Genomic DNA, 25,842 nt, shown 5'->3' on the forward strand with positions numbered 1-25,842 from the left:
ACTTAGAGACAGGGTCTTGCTAAGTTACTTAAGGCCTCGATAAGTTGCTGAGGCTGGCTTTGAACTCACGACCCTCCTGCCTCAGCCTCCCAAGCAGCTGGGATTACAGGTGTGTGCGCCATCAAGCCCGGCAGGTTGAGACTCTTGACTATAACAAAGACTGTTATTTGGAAAAATAATGAAAGCTACAGACTGCCATCCGATTCTTCTAAATGAAGCTCAGAATATTGTATGTCGAATGATTTAAGGTGATGGGGACATTGGTTAAGTGTAGTTACAATGCTCTAAGTGTCGTGAAGTGATGTCAGGGGGCAGTTCTTAAAACCACATCTCTATACTCCAAAATTCTTCATGGAGGTTTGAGACATCCCAGCGAGGGCCAACAGGCATGGGGCAAAAGCCTTCTCGGGTACCTGAAGCTTAAAAAGCAGGAAGGCTAGTGTGATAGCAGCAGCAACCAGATGCACTGGAAATCTGATCTTGACTCCAGACTTTGAGTATGTGTCCACCTGCCCTTGCCGTCTATCCTTTCTAAATACTATCTTGCCACTTCTTTTGTTCTGTCCATCACCATAACTTCACATGTCAACTAAAATTGATTGGTGGCAGCAACCTGGAGCACCACGTTTCAAAGACAAGGTGAGGCTCAGTGGATAAGTTTTCCCTGATCTCAGTGATGCCAAGAACCAGGGGCACAGGCGTTCACATGCAAGGTCTCTGCTAAGCACATACCATCCGATTATTTCTTAGCTCCCAGTGACAATAGAGCTTCCATCCTGAAGGGGATCTTAACTCCCCAAATATCACCAACAAACCTATTCCCCCCCAAAAAAACTACTGTGAACAAGAGCACCAGTCATTCTTTATAAAAATGCCACAACTTTTTCCTCCACAGCAAAATTCCTACCAAAGAAAGCTCTTTCTTGCAGTGAATCGAACCCTTTTTCAAATCCTTTTCTTCTCCAGAAGCCTCGGCTTGAAAGACTGGAGTTGGCTCCAAGTCTCTAAGCGAAATACATGTTCAACTTCATATTTAAAAAAAAAAAAGAGGAAAAACTCATGCAGACATCAAGGGGTTACACCTTTGTGCACAGAAAAAAATTCTTTCCAATATGGGTTAGGAACAGACACAATGAATTCAGCCCATCCACTTTTTAATGGCTTGCATTATTAAAAACATTACTTATGCCTTTTTGCATGACAAAGAACATGAGTAATAATTTTGATAATAACTTTGTCTTTCATACACAAAGGAACTCAGTGTGAAAGTTTTTAAAATACTATCTTTGGGGCAAAACTGCAGATTAGCAACACACTGGGAAATGAGCTATTCAGTTGAGGGAGAAGACTATAGTGCTTTTTTCTTTTTTAATTTTAAATTTGGAACCCTAGCAAAAAGCTGGTAGAATATTTAAACAAGCATGTCCATTACAGTGTTTGGTCTATGGAACAGGATGTGAAATCCCTGGCTAAAAGAGTATACATGAAGCTGGGCATGGTGGTGCACGCCTGTAAACCCAGTGGCTCGGGAGGCTGAGGCAGGAGGATCTCAAGTTCAAAGCCAGCCTCAGCAACTAAGCAATTCAGTGAGACCCTGTCTCTAAATAAAATATAAAATAGGGTTGGGGATGCGGCTCAGTGATCATGTGCCCCAAGTTCAATCCCTGGTATCCCCCTCCACCAAAAAAAAAAAAAGAGTATAAGTATGTATATAAAATTTCTTCAAGTCTTTCCCTCCTAGTCTTTAGACTAGAGGTGACAAGAGTCTGCGATAGACCAGTCTGGAGTTTAGGAAGAAGCATCAGGCTGGAAAAAATAAATGTACACATCCTTGGCATGCACAGGATGCTTAGGACCATGAAGCTATGCGAGATCCCCAAGAAAGTAGAGAAGGAGAAGAGACTTGGATGGAGGACTGCAGCCGGGTGCCTTCCAACATTGCCTACAAGGAAAGGGGGATGAAGAAGGTAGAAAGCAAACCAAGAGCTTGGGCTGACCTAGAAACTAACTGAAGAAAGCATATCGCAGAGGAAAAAGCCATCAGCTGAGGCAACCTCGATGGCTGAACAAGTCAACAAAGGTTTCCGTGGCGAATCACAAATCCGCGGCCAGCCTGGGTCACCCACAGCCTTATCCAAGCACAGCACTGGCCTCAGAGGCTCTCATGTCCTTTGGTTTTCTAAAGTTTGCAAATTACTAATCTGAAAATGGGCCATGCTGTGGTTTGCATGTGTACCCCTAACTTCATGAGTTGAAAACAATCCCCAAATTTGCACATTAATGGCATTTGGTGGGGGAAGCTTTGGAAGGCCATTGGGTCATGAGGGCAGAAGGGCTGTGGATTCATAAATTCATGGGTTATGATGGAAAAGACTATTTATAGACATGAGCTCCTTCTCACTAGCTTGTTCTGCCTCATGATGCCCTCTGCCATGTTCTGATGGCATGAGGCCCTCACCAGAAGTTAAGCATGTCAGCACCGGTACTTTTGGATATCTCAGTCTCCAGAACCGCAAGCTAAACTGTCAACCTCTATTCTTTTCAATTAGCTCATCTCAGGTATCAATTGTAATGACAGGAAACTAAGACAGTCCATAACCCCAGTCCATAACCTCTAGGGACAGGTTATAGCCTAATAGTTCTTAAAATTCTGTACATGCATTTGTTATTTTGTTTATTGTGGACCATCCCAGTGTTTTATACACTTGAAAAAAGCACATTAAAGTTGTGAAATTTGACACCTAAAGATACAGGTTTCCATGCCCTAAGAAATGTAAAGTCTTCACGGTTCTGATCCATTTTCCCATCAAACACAGAGGCTGGGAGTGTGCTTCAGTGATAGAGCACCTGCCTGGCATGCCTGAGGGCCTGAACTGTACCCCCAGCACATGGGCAGGAGGTGGGGCATAGTTTCCATTCCCTCCCACAGCAGCAACTGGCTAGAGCTGAGAGGTATGGGCTCCCAGTTCACCAGGGCATGCCACACTCAGAGAGGGTGCAAATGAACTCCCACCAACCAGCCTCGCCTATTTACCGGAACTGTCTAGCTATGGAAATGTCCCATGCACAATCTCTCTCCTAGGAAATTTTAAAAATGCAATCAGATCCCAAAGCGTCTGAAGGCTGTACATGGATCTGCATCTGTGTGTGTACAGGTTTGGGCAGCGTTGGTTAGAATCTCAGTCTAGCAACCTGATATCTCATTGTGACCAATTTCCTCTAGACCAGCAGAGAACACAGAATCCAGGGCATGTTGGGAAGTTTTAAATGACAAAAAAACGTTCATGTTTAAATAAGCATAGGAAACATTGAGTTAGGTTGTTTCTTTTCCCTTCTTTTACCCGATCTCAGAGATTTCTGATGGTGACACATAGTAGAACTCTTCAAGAATAACGTCCTGCCAGGTGCTATGGCATATGCCCATAATCCCAGCAGTTCAGAAGGCTGAGGCAGAAGGATTGTGAGTTTCAAGCCAGCCTCAGCAACTCAGCAAGACCCTGTCCCAAAATAAAGTAAAAAAGGATTGAGGATGTCGGTTCAGTGGTTAGGCATCCCTGGGTTCGCTCCTCAGTACCATTTCTGCTGCTGCTGCTACTACTACTACTACTACTACTACTACTACTAATGTCCTATATGGTATTTCCCCACACCTAACCAGCAAAGGAACACTTTTCTGACAGATGGAATACTTTGATAGATGACAAATCACAGGACACTCAGGAGTAGCTAGTCTAGACTGGACCTCCCAGAAGGATGAGACCATGTCTTACTTCTGGATGTCATCACATTAGATAGTATCTAATGCATATAGGTGTCAACAATTTACTGAACTAATGACAAACTGGGGAGACCAGAGATGTCACCTGTTATATTTAACGGGTTCCAGATTTCATTCCATACCTGGATTACAGCAGATAAACAAGTTCTCAGCAGCTGCACAAAACCCGCCCCCCGGGGAACCAATGGTGGGAGCTTCCTCTCGGCTGCATGAGTCAGATGCCCTACCCCAGGCAGCAAGGGCCCTACCTGCCTGTTGGACTGGCGTCCTCACCACGTTGGGAGGAGGACGTTCCAAAGCACTGGGTTTACGGTGCTCGTCACTGCTCCGGTTTCTCTGATTTCTAACCCTTTGCTGTACACCGCAGCATCGCCGGGTACCAAAACTGATCTTGCATTAAATTGGGAGACGATCTCTGGCAGGGGATGACAGAGCTCAGCAGTAGGCGTCTGGCATTCCAGCTTCAGAATGTGGTGGTTTTATTCCATTCAAGGAGGCAGGAACTTAAATGTCCTGTGAGGAAGAGATGCCAAGGGCACTTGGCTGGGGGCTGCTTAACCAGTAATTCTGAAGCATGTAGGAGAGGCTAAACCACATCACCTGGGAGACTGAGGCAGACAGGCTTGTGCACAATCTCTCAGGGAATTCTCACAGGTCCCCACCTGGTAGACAAGCAGTCAAGAAGTGCATGTATTTTCTTATATAAAACATAAAACACATACAAAACATTTTATATATATATATATATATATATATATATATATATATATCACACACACATTAGTTGTAAATGGACACAATACCATCATTTTATTTATTTTTATGTGGTGCTGAGGATCAAACCCAGTGCCTCACACGTGCTATGCAAGAGCTCTAGCTCTGAGCCACATTTCCAGTTCTAGTGTCTATGATAGATTTTGTGATAGATTTTGATGTTTTTGTTTTTTTGTGGGGAGGGGGTGTGGTAATGGGTATTGAACCTAGGGGTACTTGACCACTAAGCCACATCCCCAGGCCTATTTTGTATTTTATTTAGAGACAGGGTCTCACCGAGTTGCTTAGCACCTCACCATTGCTGAGGTTGGCTTTGAACTTGCGATCCTCCTATCTCAGCCTCCGGAGCTAGGATTGGAGGCTTGGGCTACTGTACCCAGCTTCAAACCCAACTTTATCTTAGAGAATGAATTCCACCATTAGTGAAGTCTCTGCCCTACTGCAGCCTTCCTGAGCAGTCACATGACCTTCTCTGAAACTCAAGGTCAACATCAGCTCCCAAGTTGCCAGATGACTTATTGCCATTGGAAACACGGCTGCAGAGTCAACTCATTTGGGACAATGGAGGAAGTGCCACAGCAAACGCACCCTAAAAACAACTTCTTGGAGCGTTCAGCAGCCTTGCAAAGATTTGAAAGGGAATTCACCACACCAGTTCCCCTGGGTGAAGTATAAAAATTTTGCCTAAATGCCTGCCAGTTTAACAGCCCCCTCCTGAGTCTGTGGGATCAAAGGTGAATCCCATTCCCCAACATACAACCAAGTCTCATTGTACCTAGGAGTTCCCAAAGGGAGCTGTCTACGGTCACCACATCTTGTTCAGTTCCTCCTCCCATGTCCTGCATTAGGTCACCCAAATGCTGCTAGTCAGACTCCAGCACTCCCCTCTCTCCCTGTCCCCTTTCATGCACAAACACCTGTCTCAAGGCAAGGGTGCCCTCTGAGTGAGAAGCCAGCTCCCCTGCTCTTGCTGTGGAAGAAGGATAATGCAGGAATGGAGAGCCTGGCTCCTCCTGGTCACCTGAGCCTTGAAGCTGTTTGATGAGCATACAGCATCTTACAAAGTCCCTTGTTTTATAGACCAAGGGTTCAGAAGGTTTCTGGTCCTCACACTCTGAACCACAGGGCTCTGACGCCACAAGTCTCATCGGAGTCTTACTCAACTAGCTAAAAACACCTCTACACACACGTTTGTCTCATTACCTGCAAAGCTGAGCTTCTAGGTCACTGTCATTGACCGTCGTGTTTGGTGTTTAGGAGTGAGGGTAAAATGTGCACTGACATCTGCTGTGGCGGGTGACCAAAGAACACACTGATGCCACGTTCCTCGGGCATTCAGAATGCAATTTCAGGGCTACGTGATGGTTCGGCTCCATGCAAGGCCTATCAACTGTGCCGGGATCAAGGTCACCACACTGGCCTCGTCAGCACTCTCCCCAGCCTGTTTATACTTCACAAAAATCAAAAAGCATAAGGAGAAGGCAGGCCAATACCATGAAACGGCCCTATCCTCTTATTCCTTTTCTGAAGGTCAAGGCTTTATAACGAGACTCACAAAGGAGCAATCCAGTGAGCTAGGAATCCACATTAAAGGAGAAAAATAGGTCATCGACCATTTTAATGGGATCATTTCAGTCCACTGGCCCCTGGTGCTAAAACCATATTGGAAATGGAAAAGAGAGTGGTAGCTTTTATATTCACTAATAATGTCCCAACAGCAGTAAGACTGCATTTGGTCTAAAATTACACACATCTACGGAAGACAGGTGAGGTCCATGAATGGAACGTGTCTGAGGAACGTGTCTTCTTCAAGAGGAAGATTGCAAAGTTTGCATGTCGATGGTTCATTTGGCCAATGGACCCCTAGAATAGGAGACTTGGGTAGTGAGACAGGAAGGTGGAGAAGCTCAAAGACATTCCTCCAGGTTGGCCCATCGTGGACACTGAGATGTTCTGTTCCGAACACCTTGCTACGAGCTTTATGAAATGCCTTAGAAATATCCACTGGGAGAAGAGGAGAAGAAACACTCTCCATTGGCTCTCAACCCCCCTTGACGAAGGTTGTATTAAGGACTCTTAATTCCTGTGCATATAGGTTGCACCTGAAAACCTGCCCAGCACATCTGACAGTCACCCTATGCCACAGCCTTGGAGAGACCTCAAACAAAGGCAGGAGGTCTGTATGTGGTGCTCACCTAAGTAAAGAGCCCCCTAGTGAATCTGTTCAAAGCCGCTTGGAACCCACGTGGATTGGTCATTACAACCATGGCATAAGGAGGAGTCAAGAGAGTTTGAAGCCATGTCTGCTACATAACTCTTGAGGTCCAAAGCCTAGCTGATCAACACTGGAGGAACTAAACTGCACTTCTTGGAAGACACACAAAGTCTTGCACATGAAGCAAGATTGTCTTAATCCCACCTTCTAAAAAAAGAGTCCTCAAAATTAAGGATTTGCTCATTTCCCCAAACACCTTAACCGCAGAATTTCTTTTGATGAAGCCATAGGTACTTCCATTCTTCACAGTCATGAAAAAGAGATTCTTGACTTCTAATACCTTGCTGTGGCTCCTGTCTCAAAAATACTGATCCTGTGGTTCAGAGAGGGATTTGGGACAGAAATGGCCAATACTGAAAAGTTCTGCCAACATGGAAATGTTGTTCCCCTATCTTCCTCCACATAGCCTCTGATTATGGTTTAGAATTGGAATAGTCCCCAAGATTCATCTGTCGGTGACCTGGTCCACCATGTAGCAATTTTCAGAGGTGGGCTTTGGGGAAAGTGATTGGATTAGGAGGCATCTGGCTTTGCCATGCATTTATCCACTGAGGAATTTGAATTTGATAGCATAGTTGGAGATGAGGTCTTTTTGGAGGAAGTAGGTCACTGGGCATAGAACATTGAAGGGTAGATCTTGTCCCTAGAACCTTCTTTACTCTCTCTCTCTCTCTCTGCTTCCTGGCTGACATGAGGTGAGCAGCTCTCCTCTATCATGTCCCGCCACCATGATGTTCCTACCGCACCTCAGGCCCACAGCTATGGAACCAAATGACCAAGAGCTGGACTTGCTGACAATGAGAATCCAAATAAATCTTTCCTCCTCTGAATTTTTTTTTTTTGTTGGTATTTGTCACAGCAACGACACACAAACACACTTTAATATATTTCTACCACCTTCCACAACACACAGAAAGCTGGACGATTCAAAATTCAGGGGGTTCCTTTTCCATCTTCTACACTGGCAAAATGCAATTCAAGAACCGGTGAGCTAAAGGTCTCAGGGGGGCATCCGGAACACCTTCACTGAAGAGACCACTTCTTGGTGAGTTTTCTATTTCTTCATTCAACTATCATATACCCTCATGAAAATCCATGAAACAATTATTTACTGAATAAATCTGGTTATTTTGCAGTAAGAAAAGCAGTTGATTTCCTGGTTATATTGCTTCAGACACTAAATCCTATAGCATCTGCAGGTGGGTGGCAAGCAAAAAGAAAGGAGTTTTATATTTTGTGGCTTCTCCAGGTTCCCTGGATGGCGAATGACCTACTTCCCTCCTTGCAACCTCAGCCTGGTCTGCAGCAGCTGGCTCTCAGCCGCTTTACAGTTCTCCCTTCAGGACCCATCCTGAAGCCATTGCAATAATGCCCCTTTGCCTTTTCATCTGGGGATTTAAATTGCTCCATAAGATATACTGACACCCAATTTGGGTTAGGGGTTTGATTTAAACGTGCTGTCAGTTTTGATTTTTCACATAATCTGCTCACGCTAGCAGAGAGGGGGGCCTGCTAAGTTGGCAATAAGTTTTCAATCCAAAGAGGTCAAAATAAACTCACTGCCACGTAAGTTGCCAGGGGCTTCTTCTGACCAAATTCTCACACACAGAAGAAGTGGATAAGACTGTTCAGTGACAGTGGTGGAGGGTGAGGGTTTCCTCTCCAAGGTTGGGCAGCAGGCATCTACACACATGAACTTCTTACCTTTTGGAGAATGGATTTGTAAATTGTCTGCATAGAGATGCAATAGCTACTCATTAGGTGTCCTTCTTACTGACTGCTTGACTACAAAGAAAACAAGCAATAATTCAAAGGGAATATTTGCAGCTCTCCTCTCAAAAAATGTCTGATGAAGCAGTCTGGGGCTCTAATACTGCTTTGTATGCACAAGGCACTCAGTAAATATGCACAGAGTAAAAAGCTTTGGCATTCACTGGATGCAGGTGGATTTGTTTAACCAATGCATGGTTTTTCCTAGGACAGAGGTTTGGTTATGGGTTTTCTTTTCAACACAAAACTGGAGTACAACTCCTCCGGCTCAGCAAATGTGGTCCACAGGATAGCAGTCTCCAGAAAGAGTCCACCTGGAAACCACTTTTAACAGGGATCGTTCCAAATAAACAGTTTGACAGGCTAATTTTCTTTTGATTATTTGGCTCCTATCCGTTTGGCCAGTCAGATCATAACAGTCAGGATGAGTGAGGTTATGCTACAGTAACAATAAACTCCAATCTCAGTGACTGATGATCACGAAGAGTTACTTCCTACTCACAAATACCCTATATGGGTTGTTAAGGGTCTCTGCAGACTGTGGTTATAGTGGGACCCACCTCGATGGAGGGTCTCTTACATAGTCCCTATAACTAAGGCAAAGGAGCACTTTAGTATCTTACTCTGGCAATTAAATGTTTCTGTCTAGAAGAGACACTTGCACTTCCTCTCATGTTTTATCATTCAGAGCAAGTTTCAGATGGCATCTAACTGAAAAGTAGCAGGAAGTATAACCATCCCAGTACATGGAAGCAGCAGCCAGTGTAACTGTCCCAGGAGAGGACGATGTATTTGGGAAATAGCCCTAATAACTAACACACAGCTCTGTTAGGCTTCACACAGGGGAATCCTGACTTCTGGCTCTGCTCTAACTCCAGATGATGTTTAAAGTCCTATTAAAGACCATTGGGAAGGACTTTCCAGAGAAGAAAACCAACATGATACAGTGACAATACGGCTTAGGCATGACCAAAGGACCCAGTCTTAAATGGTCAGGCAATTCTTTAACTTTTTTTGGTAACCACCCCATTGATTAAACAGCGAGGGCTCTTCCCCATACACCTAGGGAAACAGAACCTTCAACAGAGTCCTAACCCAACCACTTTCAGGGTCTTGACAATATAGTAGAGTTCTATTGGTAAAAGAACGTCTGCAAATCAAGTCTAGTGAGGCTTTGGAAAATTGACATGTCCCAGAAGGGAGAGGAGAGATGCAGTAAGCAGAAAGTCCTCCTTTAGAAACTATGCCCCCACCTGACAACATTCACTCCCTGACCAACAGGGTCCCAGTCAGAGAACATGCTTCTTTTGGCCAAGTTGAAAGGGCTAGTTCTAACTTTCCAGGGTTGTTATAGGAGCTCAGAAAGACATTCCAGACACAGCATAGGGGCAGGCACACAATCCTTGCCTCCCCAAATAAAGGAGCAATGTGGCCATGGCTAAAGGCCAGGTTGATGAGATTGGGAGACTAACATTGTTCAGAAAATTTTCAGGGTTTGTGTATATGCAGTGTACATCTACCAATGGAGGTAGATATAGAGAAATATACTAATAGTTTATATTTTATTACATATATGTGCATGTTTTTTTTTTTTTGTACCAGGGATTGAACTCAGAGGCACTGGACCACTGAGCCACATCCCCAGCCCTATTTTGTATTTTACTTAGAGACAGGGTCTCACTGCATTGCATTGTGCCTCACTGTTGCTAAGGCTGGCTTTGAACTCAAGATCCTCCTGCCTCAGCCTCCCAGGCCACTGGAATCACAGGCATGCGCCACCACAATCAGTGTGTGTTTATATTCACACATATATTTATCATTAATTAAACTCACTATCTGAAGCCTTTGGCCAAAATTTCTGTTCTTCTTCTAGAGCAGAGGTCATTTGACTATAGCCTTTAGGACAAATCTAGTTCTTTATATGAGTTAAGAATAGGTATTCTATTTTTAAGCTTTGGGGAAAAAAATCCTGTATGTTGTTCTCATCTCTTGTCATCAAGTATTTATAAAATATCCTCAAGTGTGACTCTTGGTAAAGTTTACAATTTCCATCTGGCCCTGTAACAAAAATGTGTCCATCCCTGCTTTAAAGTATTAGGAAGCAACTTGTAGGTGTTCTTCAGGGACACATTGTTTTTTTTTTTTCCCACCCATGAGCTATTTGATAAATTCATTTTTGTTCTTTTTAAATATTTAGTTCTTTTAGATAGTGCATTTTGGCATATGATGCACACATGGAGCATAATGTATTCTAATTAGGATCCCATTCTTGGGGTTGTCCATGATGTGGTGTCTCACTGGTCCTGTATTCGTATATGAACATAGGAAAGTTCTGTCCCTGGACACATTTATTAAGGGAATTCACCACAAACCCATGGAAATGCTATTACAGGAAGCCTTATGCTGTGAGTTATAGATACTCTCAAAAAAATCAGTCAACCTGAATGACGTAACTGAAGAAGCTGGAAAAACGTGGTGGAGGACCAGGAGAATGATATGGGTATCGTACCAAGTTAGATTTCACAACCAGCACAGATGTTTGCTATTTGGTTTTCTTTTTAACCACTGGGTATAGAGCCTCTAAGGCTTGGTTTGCTTTTCTGAAAAATGGGGTCACTCCTCAGCCTCCCCAGTGGTCTGTGTTGGTGTACATAGCAAGCAGGACCCTAGAACAGAACCCCATTCAACCTTGAAGGGGGTTGGCAAACAGACCTGATACTGCAGTTGGAGGTGGCTTACCACCTCGACTGAGCACAGAGGACATCATTATGTCATCCATGCCAGACACTCAACCCAGGGATACATAGGAACTGGTGTCACTCTCTTTTCAAATGTGAGGAGAGTCAGGTAATTGATCGAGGATGGATCCCTAAGACAACTTGGCATCTCTGATGTTAGCCATTTCAGTCTCCATTAGGTACCAGACCATGGGCAGCAGCAGAGACGACAGGGCCTGCAGTGCAGGAAGAGCTCTCTCGTGCTGTACCCTCCCTCCTCCCACATCGATGCAACCTTCCACCCCTGGACTGAGCATTTTCTATATCCAGTGCCCCCTCAGGGGTAGAGAAGATAAACAGGGTGCCTGCTCCCCAGAGGCTTACATTCCCCCTCATGGAAAGGGACAGAGTGTAAACAAATTGCCAAATAAGTGAACAATCATTACAGACGGTGAGGTATGCCGTGAAGAACATAAGAGAAGTTTGAGAGTTTGGGGCAAGATCAGCTTTAGAAAGAAGAACGGGACATCTGAAGCTATTCTGAAAAGACGGGTAGGCACCCGACATGCCATCAGAAGCAGGGAAAGCATTCCAAGGAGAGGGACCAGCAGAGTGCAAGAACCAGAAAGTAGGAAGGGGCTGAAAAGCTAGAACAAGTTAACGGAAGGGAAGAAAATCAAGAGCAAAAGGCTAGAGAAGCAGAACAGGGTCAGGTTACGCAGACTGGTGGCCCTGGCTTAATTTGGATGCATGACAGGAAAGTTAAATGTTCACCCTTTGCACATCTCTGGCCCGATCCCTGATCGTGAAGGCTGGCGAATGCAAAACCAGCCACTTACAGGGACTACGTGCCAGAGGGGCCTGCAAAGCTCCAGTTGGGGCAGAGTGGGGCTGGGAAAACTGGGGTAGTCAAATCTGCAACCAAGCCTGTGTGGCAAGGCTGAGGATCAAATGGGGGACTGGAATTAGGAGCTGAAAAATCAGATAGAGTAGAAGACAAGATGCCTGAAGGTCAGAGGTACCAAGAGTTTTTTGCCATTGACCCGAGTTTCTCAAGACTCCTCCTTTCAAGGTTCGTTCTACGTGCATGGGTCAGGTTGGCTTAGCCACAAGGAATAGAGAAGTTTGCTAGACTCAGAGCATACCAGAGGCCAAGTCTTCTGTATTCTCAAGTAGTTTCAAAATCTGGTTACAAACATGAGATTGGAGACAACAACACAATGACAATAGGAATGCTGGGCTGCTACAGGTGATCACCGGAGGGTAGGAGAGTCAGCTCCCTTGGAAGGAAGCATTCAGACCCGAGAGAAATGGAGTTCAGACTCTGGAGATTGCAAGAGATCCGACATGGCAAGGGATGTGCAGGGAAGAGACAGGCTAAGACATAAGGTAATAATTAAGAATATTCTAGAGGAGGGTCTCTTTGTTGTGCACTTCTGATAATTAGAGAAAAATATACTTTGTAGTAACAGGGTTGTTTTTGGTTTTTTTTTTTTTTTTTTTTTTTTTTTTTGGTACCAGGGATTGAACCCAAAGGCACTGAACCACTGAGCCACATCCCCAGCCCTATTTTGTATTTTATTTAGAGACAGGGTCTCACTGAGTTGCTGAGGGCTTAGTAATATTTGAAGTGAACAGCAGACTTCATTTCCTGCCCCTACCACCTGACACAGATCAATATGGCCTCTCCTCTCTGAAGAGGCCTTCAGGACAGACTCTTCACAGTGATGAGAGGGGAAACTGGCTCTTGGGAAAACAGGGCCCTGTATTCTTTGAAACGCCTTCAAAGGGGGAAAGCGGCATGTTAATGAAAAGTATCATCATCATTATTGTTTACTTCAAACGTTGGGCTCTCTCCTAACAAAAGCTCCTGTTCTCTGTAATCTCATTGCTCTTTGGTTTCAGGAAGGCATTGAAATTCATTTACTCCTCCAGCTCTGGATAGAGCTAGAGCGAGTGCTACCTGCTGCTCTCCCTCTGTGCCTGGTTTTATCCTATTATGTTATTTATAGGGTCTCCTCAGTGAAGGTGGCGGAATAGCGATGCCAACGTCTCCTGCTTCCCCTCCATCTGACAGCTGCCACGTTGTCTGACAACACAAAAGAAGAAAGGTTGCATACCAGAATATTTTGAAGGCATCGCTGTCAGGCATACAAACACACAACATGGATAATTAGTTAAGTTTCACTGCACTGTCCAACATGAAATCTTGCTCACCTGGGGATAGTTAGTGAATTTCAGGAAAATAGTTGGTTTTTAACTCCGAAATTCATACCCTCCCCACCCCGCCCCACCCCCGCCCGCATATTAAAATGCCTGTGTGCACACACACACACAGAAAATACAAAATAACTATCATTTTTACCAAGGATATCAATTCTGAGTAACTTTTTTTTTTCCCTCTAAGCGTGAAAAACATTCATCTCCGTAAACTTCCATCAAGTAAGTCAGACCCCCCAGCTGACTTTTGATAAGTAAAAAAACAATCACCAGAAACCAACATGGAAACTCTAATGGCCAAGATGGCGCCCAGGACCAATTCCCAACACGTACAGAGCACTCCAAGTTGACTCCACTGGATGAAATTCCTTTCCTCATGGAGAGTGTTCTCTCCACCACCCACCTTTGTGTCAGGAGTTTTTCAGTATATGAATGTCTTGGAACTCCCCTTGGAGTAATTGTATCATTAACACATCACACTCCCCAGCAGTGCCCCATGCCCTGGGGAGAAGCTTCCTTACCATAAAGGCCCTTTGCTAAGATGAATTTACTCTCCAGGTTACCATTTGTCAGAAAAGCTACAAATGTCAGAAATGGACCCTCTACTGGAGACCTTCAGTCTCCCAACCCTTCTGCTCCACAGAATTCCCCTTCCACCACCAGCCCCTACCTCTCTCTTGATTCCTAGATGGGGAGTGGCTTTACCACCAGGAATTGCTCTCACAGGGCAATCCTCAGGGTTTATACCAGGGCTCCAGAGGGTGCATTTTTCCAGAGTCTCCAAGGAAAAGGACATCAGTAAGCTCCTAGGTGGTGGGGAGAACTTTAGGGGAAAAGAGCTGGAACGCAACACGAGGCGACACCTGCTATAGCGCTGTTACGGTTTGCATGTGAGGTGAATCCCAAACCTCATGTGTGAGCCAGTGCCAGAAGGGTTAGAGGAGAAATGATTGGGTTAGGAGAGCCTTGACTCAATCCGTGAAGGAATCCCTGACAGGGATTAATTGGAAGGTGGGGGTAGAAGAGGTGGGCATTAGGGGAGTGGCTTTGGGGTATATATTTTGTAGCTGACAAGAGAAGTCTCTCTTTTTCTGCTGCCTGATCATCCTGTGAGCCACTTCCCCTTGCCACTCTCTACCGCCATGATGCCCTGCTTCACTTTGAGCCCCAAAGAATGGAGCCAGCCACTTATGGACTGAGACCTCTGAAACCATGAGCCCCTCAACAAACCTCTCCTCCTCTACAGTTGTGCTGGTCGGGTCTTTCAGACTCAGCAGTGAAAAAAACGGACTCAAACCAGCCCTGGGGGCCTAAAGACTTGATGGGCAGTAAGAGGACATCATGTGTGCAGAAAGAATCCGAGAAAACGGGATTCTTAGTTCAGGCTACCATAAGATATTGCCGTAGACTGAGTGGCTTCCCACAGTTCTGGAGGCTGGTAAGTCTGGGGTCAGGGTGCCAGGGGAGCTGGGTTCTGGTGAGAAACTCTCTTCCAGGTTGCAGAGAAGCAGATTCTTTGTGTTCTTACATGACACACAAAAAAAAAAACCCTCAAGCCTATTTTTCAAGGGCAGTAATCTCTACTCTCAGGATCAAATACCTCTTACAGAGCTCACCTCCTGATACCATCAAGATGGCACTTATGATGTCAACATTTGGTCTTTGAGGGAACACAAACATTATGCCCATAATAAGTGGGGGGGTGAATTCAGATCCAGGAGCTGCCTTGGTGTTTGTTTTTGGTTTTGGTGGGCTTTCCCCCCCGCAGCAGGGATTGAACTCAGCGTACTCAGCCACTGAGCCCCATCCCAGCCCTATTTTGTATTTTATTTAGAGACAGGGTCTCACTGAGTTGCTTAACACCTCCCCATTGCTGAGGCTGCCTTTGAACCCACGATCCTCCTATCTCAGCCTCCTGAGCTGAGATTACAGGTGTGCACCACTGTGCCCGGCTTGCCTCGGTGTTTTGTGTAATATTTCCCAGATTCCTGGAGATCTCTGTATCCTTCCAAAAGAAAGATTGCTTTTTCACTGGACCTAGTTGAGGGGATGGTTCTCCATTCCTTGCAACTGCTAGAGCCTAAACATGGTCCAATTCCAAGTCACCCAATGGTTGTCAAATCTACTGACACTGGTCCCCATTCCAGACCTCCTGAATCACAGAATGCTACTGATGGAGACCAGGAAACTACATGTTTAACAAGTTACTACATACGGCAGTAGAACCTGAGAACTGAACTCTTTACAGAAATATCCTCCCAGACATTTTGCCTATGAAAGTTTCTGAGAACGTGAAGCACAAAAAATCCCAAGTAAATACTCTTCCATTTTCAGAATGTGTCATGCTCACATTATCTTGAAAAAAAAAAAAAAAAAAAAAACCTCCATCGTGAGGGTGGTTAAATTAGCACATGAGTAGCGGATGCTTGTGATAAATCACACCATCTGATTTCAGCGGCTTCTATCCGTTCCCCCCTCAATGAGCATGTGCCTATTAAAATCAGTATCATACACACCAGACTCCATACCATACATGCAGTTTGAGTCTTCCTCCTGCCCATGCACTGTTAGGGGTCATAAAGAAGCTGCTATGTTAAGATGGTATTATTTTTCTAAGGGAGAAAGATGAAGTCAGACTACCTCCAGCACCAGAGCTTAGTCTTTCAACAAATATTTACCAAGTTTCTAACTCGGTGCTTAGAGCTGTGGAGCTCTTCTAGACAAAAGGAACACAGAAACCACCAAGAAACAAGTCTTGGCCCATGGGGAGAAGGGTCTGGAAACTGGGAGAGATTGAGACCTGTCATTTATTAAGGTTTCTAGGAGGAGTCATGAATACCAAAGCCGACATGTACAGTATCAATATGCAGTGGATGAGGTCAGTTCCCCACTAGGAGGGGGATGGACAGAGACTCCACTTGAATACAATTTTGTATAGTGCTGCCACCAACTAGTCGGATCAGTTGGCTTATCTCCAAAAGTGAGAAATAGGAAGTACGTTGGTTTACAGGTAAACCATGCTTTCTGGTCTACCTTTTATTAGTAATGAAATGGCTATGAAAACCTCATTTCACCAAGTCCTCTGTGTTATGTCTCAGATTGTTCAAAACTCAAGAGGTCTCAGGAGGCAGGAGGAACACGAGTTCAAAGCCAGCCTTCACCATGTGGCAAGGACCTGAGCAACTCAGAGAGACCCTGTCTCTAAATAAAATACAAAATAGAGCTGGGGATATGGCTCAGTTGTTGAGAGCCCCTGAGTTCAATTCCCAGTACCCCCCCCCCAAAAAAAAAAACTGAAGAGGATATGTTATATTTTGCTCAAAGACTCCAGCACAAGGCTATTGGTTAAAAAGAAAAAATTTTCCTGGAACTTTTCCACATTTTTTGTATTGTAATAAATATTTTAGTGTCTACTACACTGCATTAACTGGGTAAGGCCCCCAAATGTAGACACCTTACCTTTTAGGGCTTAAAGAAAAACACAGACATAGGTAATAAAGTTATATTGAGTTATGGCATACAGGTCTCATGTAAAATATAAGAAAGTAGCATGAATTATCAAGAGCAACAGTTAATTCTGATTTGCAAATAGAAGCAGATTCTCCGAGGAAAACTTATTTGATTCTGGCCTCAATCTGAATTGGGATTGGAGACTCTTAAGGCTTAAGTTAAATGAAGGGGGGGAAATGCCTACGCAATTCTGTGGTCCTCAAAAGCTAACAAACGTCCTATACTGTATGAGTAAGCTTTTGCTGCATAAAAAAAAAAATCCAAAACAATGCTAAATATAGTGCTGAAACAAAGGTATTATTTCCCATGATTCTGTGAGTTAGTTTGATAGTTCTGGTCTTAATTGGCCTGGAAGGGGCCTATAAAGAACTCACTCATGGGGCTTTTCTGGGATGGCTGGCAGCCAAGGACTTTGTTCCATGGCCTCTCCTCTACTAGGAGGCTGGCTCAAGCTTATTCATATGAAGGCAGAAGGATTTTCAGCAATGAGAGCAGGCCAGCCCCAGTGAGCCCACACTTCAAGCCTCACCGTGTGTCCTGTTTGCTAATGCCCCAGTGGCCAAAGCAAGTCACAAGACAAACCAGATTTCAGGAGTCGAGAAATAGATTCCACCTCTTGATGGGAAGAACAACAAAGTCACATCGCAGAGGGATGTATGCCCCTGGGAACCGGACCAACGACCACAGCCTTCTTTCCAAACAGTCTCTTTGTACTAAGCAACGTCACTTCTCCATATCCATGGTTCCACAACTGTGGATCTGACTGACTGCAAAATGAAAACCACTTCCCCAGAAAAAAAAAAAAAATGCATCTGTATTGAACACATTAAGGACATTATAACATAGCATAATAATTCTTTATGCAGCATTTACATCATATGAGGTAAAATAACTAGATAATTTAAATATGAAAGGAGCTGGGCACAGTGGTACACACCTGTAATCCCAGCGGCTTGGGAGGCTGAGGCAGGAGGATCAAAAGTTCAAAGCCAGCCTCAGCAACTTGGCCAGCCCCTAAGCAACTTAGAAACCCTGAGTTAAAACCCCTAAGCAACTAGAAACCCTGTCTCTAAATAAAATATAAAATAGGGCTGGGATGTGGTTCAGTGGCCAAGTGCCCCCCAAGTTCAATCCCTGATATCTCCCCCCCACCAAAAAAAAAAAAAAGAATACGGCAAAGTACTCATAGGTTATATACAATACTATGCCACCTGATATCAGGGATTAGAGCATCTTTGAATTTGGGCATCTGCAGGATTGCTGGAACCAATCGCCTACATATAGCAAGGGACACTTTTATACATAAAACCACATCCAAGTTGGGCACCATGGCACACGACTGTAATCCCAGAAATTTGGGAGAAAGAAGCTGAGGTAGGAGGATCGAGACTTCAAATCCAGTCTCATCAACTTAGAAAGGCCCTCAGGAAAGGCCCTGCCTCTAAATAAAATACTTTAAAAAGGGCTGGAGATGCAGCTCAGTGGTTAAGCAACGCTGGGTTCAAATCCCCAGTCCAAAAAAAAAAAACACCCCATACTCCAGGGTAATTTTTTTTATTATTATTTGGAGCCAGGGCAGGAAGGAAAAAAGAATATGGATAGGAAGAAAAAGTATTCTAAGTGGTGATTAACACACCATCCTCATCACCTCTACTGTCACAACTGTCACAAACTCAAGAACCACAATTTCCAAAAAAAAAAAAAAAAAACCCCTAACATCAACCTAAAGGTCAAATGCTTTAAACATCAGTGAAGTCACCCCAACACAGGGAAATGGAAGAATCGTAGGAGGAACTGGCAGACCACTAATGCTAATCCTATTTAAGATGGAAAAAGGAAAATCCACGCTGGAGAAACTCTGGACAATGGAGCACCCTGAGCCGTGTCCGCAGTGGCCCTCTTACTGGGAAGGGTCACCACCAGGAGGCACTTGATGGACACCCGTGGAGTCTGTTGCAGAACTGAAAGGGCTTTCCAGTGTCATGAAGGAAAGCCACACATTTGCTTCTGCTGGGTCCTGGGCAGGTGAGGCTGCACCTCGGTCCGCAGGTCAGGACACTGGGCCTTATCACACACCTCCTCCTTGGGCACCGAAGTCAATACCTAGAGGCCTCCCCCACCCAGAAGGTGAATTGATATTAAATTGAATCCTCCTTGTGCTGTTACAAAATAAGCCCTTAAAAAAAAACAATGAGCAAATGGAAAATAGAGTGTCTTTTATTGATTGTGATGTTTCCACTTAACTCGATTCCGGCAGGGGAGCTTCCAGGGTGGCCCGTGCGTGCGGCGCAAGGGCACAGCCACGGTCGATAATTCCGAGGAAATGGACGGCCTCGTCTGCCTAATGGATCTCTCCAATTTCCTCCATTGGAATCCAACGTGGGCTTAGTCACTCGGCAGATTTTTCAACCGCTCTTCCAGGCTCTGTTTCCTTCAAAGCAATTTGGTAAATGTCAGCTGAGCATCTGGCTTCCTTCCATGACGGACGCCTCTCATCAAAGTCACCTTCCGCCTGGCACCGAGGTGGTGTTCTGCTTTTCTGTGTGAAGCAGTGGTCATCTTTGATTTCCTGCCTGGCTGGCTTTTTCCCCCCTCAGCATGGGAAATGCCCACCGTAGCAAAATGCACACTTCCACAAGGCGCATAGAATGTGTGCACACACACACACACACACACACACACAGTTTATACGAGAAAAAAAAAAAATGCCCATGAGATACTCTATCACAAAAGAAGTTCCCATCGTTTCTCTTAAATACCCTCCTTTGTCTCCCAGGCTGCTTTTAACACCATTTTAAATAAACTTTGCATTTTGGAATCATTTCAGATGGATAAAAACCCTTCAAAGATAGTACAGAGTTCCTATAGATCCCTCGCCCAGCTGAGTTGCCCCTAAGGTCACCACGGTACTATGGTCTATTTGGCAAAACTAGGAAGACCACTAAAAATTACAGGCTTGTTTTGGATTCCACCAGCCACTCGCTCAGGTCCACTCCTGTTCTAAGATTCAACCCAAGGAAACACACTGCCTTGAGTTCTCAGGTCTCTTTAGTTTCCTTGGTCTGTTTCTCAGTCTGTGTTTGTAAGAGCCTTGATACTTTTAAGGAGTCCTGGTCCGGCGTTTTGTAGAATGTCCCGCAATTTAGGTTACTCTGATGGTTTCCTCATGATTAGCGTTGGGTTATGGGTTTTAGAACGAGAACCACAGAGGTCAAGTTCACAACCATTTATTGCTGACCGTGCTCTAGCATGAACACGCGGCCCAGGTATTGGCCACATTTCTCCTCCCCTCTCTCAAAACCCCCCCAACATTTTCTAAGCAACAAAGACTGAAACTGTGACGTCATAATCAGGCAGTACTTCTAAGTATTATGTTGCTCAAGATACTAAAATTTAAAGTGCTAGGGTCCATGAGAGGAGATTGAGAAAAATCAAGTGGTATAGAAGGGAGAAAGGAGGAGGAGGAAGATATGAACTCATTTCAAAATTCTGTATTTTGGTCCAAATTCTACATTTAAGGAAAAAAAAATCTTTGAGCAGAGCATGGTGGTGTAAGCCTGTAATCCTAAGGGCTCCCAAGGCTGAGGAAGGAGGATCCTAAATTCAAAGCCAGCCTCAGTATCTTAGCAAGGGCCTAAGTAAAATTAGCGAGATCCTGTCTCTGAATACAATATTTAAAAAGGCTGGGGATGTAGCTCAGTGGCCGAGAACTCCTGGGTTCAATCCCTGGTAACCAAAAAAAAAAAAAAAATTGAAATCAGATTCTAAGCTATTTGGGCCAACTAGTGTTGGCCTTATAGGATCCAACCTGAGGACCCTTTATTAGTTATAAGCAAAGCAAGCTGATACCCACTTCCAAACTCTAGATATTTTACATTGAAATGAGCAATTACCAACTTTAAGTTTACATTTCAGAAGAACTGAGAATATAGTTCTGTGTAACTAGCTCAACTAAATCTTGAAAAAGAAAAAAAAAACAAAAAAGAGGAGTTTAATCTTTAAAAACTATTACTGATGTAGCTCTAGCACATAAATAATGTTCCTTATATATTCTTCATGGTAGCAAAATCCGCACTGCACTAAGGGGGCGAGTTTCTCAAAGTGTGAGGCCCTGCTGAGCTGTGCTGGTGCCCCTTGGGAGAAATCCAGAGTCTCAGGTCCCACCTACCTCAGCCCTCTGGAATCAGAAGCTGCATTTCAACTAGATCCCTCAGGTGACGCATAGACATATTAGAGTTTGAGAAGCACTGCTCTTTAGAAACGTGAAACACTGGATGCAAAAGAAAAGCACTGAGCTCATGAAAAATATATGCCTGTAGTCCCCCATCTTCAAGCTGATGTTAACATACATAAGTTTCAAGAAGACAGTTTGCTAAAGGAATTGGCGGTTTTCGTCTCTGAATTATGCTATCTGATTTCGTTTGCAAAGGCAAAATTATTCTCTCGAACAAATCTGCTAATTAGGTGTATCTTGAGGTAGCCAAAGCACATAGATGTGTCATTTTAACATAATCTTCCTTTGAAAAAGACGAGTAGGAAGAAAAGATCCACAGGAGCAGATATACAAAGACTAATGCCCGTTTTGAATTTCATCTTGTAACTGAGAGATAAGGGGAGGTGTCTAGTCCCCATGGTTTGGGGCAAATCCTTTCCCCCCTGTGCCCTGGTGTTTCTTTGCATTCCTAACAGGTCTCCCAAAAGGCTGACTTTGTTTTTAATTCTTACACGAGGATGGAATTTAAAACATGCTTTCTGCAGCGCAAATACAGTGGTTACATTTTTCCTGGTTGCATGTTAATAAAATAAACAAGACACACACTGAATCAGATGAGGCTACTTAAGGATTTCTACATACCTCTACTGCAACTTTGATCTAAAAGAAAGAAAGGAACACGTCCTAGAAATAGTTGTAGTTGAAAGGAGATTGAGGTAGGAGGAAAGACTTGCTACAAATTTGGGGTGAGGAACCTGTAAGTAGGAGGATGAGTCAGAGACAAAGAACTATCACTGACAGTCCAGAACTGTCAGCGGCTGGAAATGCCAAAATGTGCAGACATGAGACAAGAACAAAGGGAGGAAGGAAACTTCTGGAAACAAAGTGGGATTCATGTCCAACTCTGCCCCTCTATCGCTGTGTGACATTGGGCAAGGTACTCAGCCTCTCTGTAGCTTCATTTCCTTTTCTGCAAAATGTGGTGATAACAGTAGAGACTTCAAAGGACTGTTGGAAGATTTTCATGACACAATACCTGTCAAACATACACTTTAAAAAGTTAGCTATTATCACCTTTATTAGCATCATATAAAAATGTATACAATTTTACATCATGCCAGACATACAAGTATTCAATAAGTAATGGCTATTGTTATTGTGATGTTGGTAGTAACTTCCTTCCTTGGGTTCCAAGATTTCAAATATCAGAAAATGATAGAATAAATTCTTGTGCTGGACTCAGTCTCTCTGGCTCCCATCCTCACATGAGCCAAAGAAGGGTGGCTTGAAATTTTTCCTTGGGGGGTTCCTCCCCATGCAGAGGGGAAGGTCCCTTGAACCTTTGAGCCTGACATGATGTGTAAGGCCAATTAGATTTGGAACAAGAATCCAGCCCCCAGGCTGCGATGCAATGGTTTTCAAAGAGACATAACAAAGGTCACCCTAGAGACATCTCTCCATAACAGATGATGCTCGTAGGCATCAGAGAAGCCAAAAAATGGACCTCGGCTTGAATATCCTGCCAACATCCTGCATTTTGACAGCTACAATTCTTCCTTTTTCAATTTCAATTCTTATTGATTTTCAAGATCCTCATTTGGGAGATGTATGCCATCATTGGACCACAGTGTTTAGCAATTTATCTGTGCCTGCTTTTATATGCTAGATTGATCCTTTTGTACCGAGGCTGCAGGTGGGGGGCACCAGGGTTGTGATTTAGCTGGCAAGCCACGATGGCACCTATTAGTCAGAGACGTTTCCTCCACTCACCTGAAGAAAAAACTCTCAAGTGAGCCTAGCACCCGGCGAAGTTCACCTTTGGTAAGGAAGGAGCAGCAGGTGACAGAGAGCTGCTGATATGGGTCTAGGAGATCAGGGATGGGTCCTTATTCCACGGATGTTGAAGATTAGACACCGAGAAATGCCAGCAGCAGACTTGACCAAAGAGAAGTGGGCCCAGAGCTGGGTGCTAGCCATTAGCACCCCATTATCTTTTCTTTGCTAAGCAGCCCTCATCTTCTCAACCCCCATCATTCATTACCTAACCGACCCCCAGACCTTTGCCCCCTGCCTCAATTTGTCAGTTTGTCAAGGAATGGGACATATCCTGTCCCCTCAGGTCAGGCCTGGCTGCAGACAGACTGCTGTTTGGCAAAGAAAGCATGTGGGGAGTCTGTGCAGTGGGCTCATTTATAGAATGGTCCTCTTAGCCTCACCATCCTCAGCTAGTTGTCCCCTTACCCTATTTCAGATAACAAAGCATAAATTAGGAATCAGTTGAATCTGAAAATGTTGACGGCAACAGACATCACTCTGTATTTCTCTTCAGAAGGCCCAGATTTCTCTCGGGGAAGTCAGGGAGAAAAGCCACATCATGTGGTGAAATGCTTGCTTAGTCCTTAGAATTAGACAGGAATGCAGTCTTTTTCTCTACTGTTTTTCTTATGTGCAAATCAACAGCTGGAAGATATCTTCAGAAACATGGAGAAGGCAAACAAAAGGAATTTGGAGAAGAATCAATTTCTTATTGGCCATTTTTTTTCCCAGAAAGAAATTCTAGCATAAACAGTGGAATTTACTTGCACTAAATGAAAGCTTGGTAAGCATATTGTAAGAAAAGTGCCTGAATATTTAGGGATTATAAAACGCAAGCAAAAAGCATTTAGGGATTAAAATCATTACTTCTTGTATCCCCTTAGCCTAATTTCAACTGATACATCTATAGTGACTGCAAAAATTGCATTTTCTTTTTGCTGTTAGTGGTGTTTGTTCATGTCAACACACTTTCTCATCCTTGTTTCTGATTCTCCTAGAAATGCATAAATAAATAGCATTTGGAAAGTATAACAACAATCCATTGTTTATTAGAAATTTCAAGTTAACTGAGCTGTTGGGACCTACTTATATAAAAAAAAAATCATTTGTTTATCCCAGTGGTTCATGAGGCTGAGGCAGGAGGATCTTGAGTTCAAAACCAGCCTCAGCAAAAAGCAAGGTGCTAAGCAACTCAGTGAGACCCTGTCTCTTTAAAAAAAATAGGCCTGGGGATATGGCTCAGTGGGGTCAAGTATCCTTGAGTTCAATCCCAGATATCCCCCTCCAATCATTTATCTGTGCCGGGGTCCGGCTGCAGCAGAATAGCAGGGGGGTGATGAACAACTTCTGTAGATTGATTCAGCAGGAGTAGGAGCCGTTTATTGTAGGACAGAGGTATTTATACATTTTACACAGCTTATCTTAATGAGCATAAACTAGATACATCAGTCAACCAATAAGGAATCTCCACACTTAATGGCTCGCTTTTGTTACTTTTCAAACCACTCCCTCTGGCATTTTGCCAGACACCATGCAGACTTGTTTACAAACTCTGACATTCCCCTGGCAAAATACCAGGTGTTATTTTGACTTGTTTACAGACTCTAACATTCTGAAGTTCAAAATTTAACCTCGCCTATTTGCAACAGTCTAAAGTTATTCACTACTTACTGGAAATTCAACTCTGACTGGGCATCTTCTATTTCATCCAGCACACTTATATTGAAGCCACCCTTGCTCACTTGGTGGCACCCTTATTGAATTTCCCTCATGAAATGTAGCAGCTGTTCTTTCATTCCAGAAAGCGGCCATTATCAAATATGCCATGGTCATGCCAATTTTCTGGGAGTTTGGGATAAACTACATTATTCTAACCTAGTTTTTATGGAGAGTCCTTATCCTGCCTGACCTTGGTGATGACAGGTAGGTTGCCCTTCACCAAAAGAAGAACAGCACCCTTTAGAAAAGCCTCCAGCAAGAGATGAGACAACCACTGGTGTGGGGAATGCACATCCTATTACGGTGTGGACAGATGGCGGCTATGCTAGGCTATCCTGGGATACTTCCATTGCCATGTGAAGGATGCTTGGATCTGGAGAAAGGTTTCCTTCTATAACCCAAACCCAGCCACTGAAAGACTGTGAAACTGAGCAGGACAGAAGATGCCGCAGTCTGGCTGGGCACAATTCAGGAGCCACTTGTCAAAAGAAACGAACTTTATTTTTAGAACCACACACGCCAAACAAAACAGCTCCTCAGGAAAAACCCTCAGAGCCCAACTGCCACCACCGGCTTCCCACAAGCCTCTCACCCAAACACAAGCCTCACCACCTCCCACAATCCTCCTGCTCTTGAGGCCGATTGGCTGGGTCATGTGGGCGGAGCCAAAGAAGTCCCCCAATGAGCATCACTGCGGAGGAGCCAATCAGCTAGATGTTGCTGGGGCCACTGTGAGCCAATCATCAGCCGGCAGCTGGAAGTTTGCTGGCAGCTGGAAGTTTGCTGGGGCCCCTTCGGCTGTGGCTCTCAACAAGAAGAAATGAGGGAAGTGACTTTCACTGAGAATTCACCTCTGCTCCTGCACTATTCTGGGTGACCACACCACTCAAAAGTGACCCATCCATTTTCTATGCAGTTCAGTGTTGGTGGAAGTATGGAGAGCTTGTGAGTGTGTGCATGCCCATGTGCATGTGTTCTTAGGGCAGTTAATGTCTTGAAAATCCCAACCTCTTCACTACTCCTTTCTAAAGTCCTTCAAGGGCCTGGAAAT

Source organism: Urocitellus parryii, chromosome 3 (assembly GCF_045843805.1).
Source record: "Urocitellus parryii isolate mUroPar1 chromosome 3, mUroPar1.hap1, whole genome shotgun sequence".
Classification (NCBI taxonomy): Eukaryota; Metazoa; Chordata; class Mammalia; order Rodentia; family Sciuridae; genus Urocitellus; species Urocitellus parryii.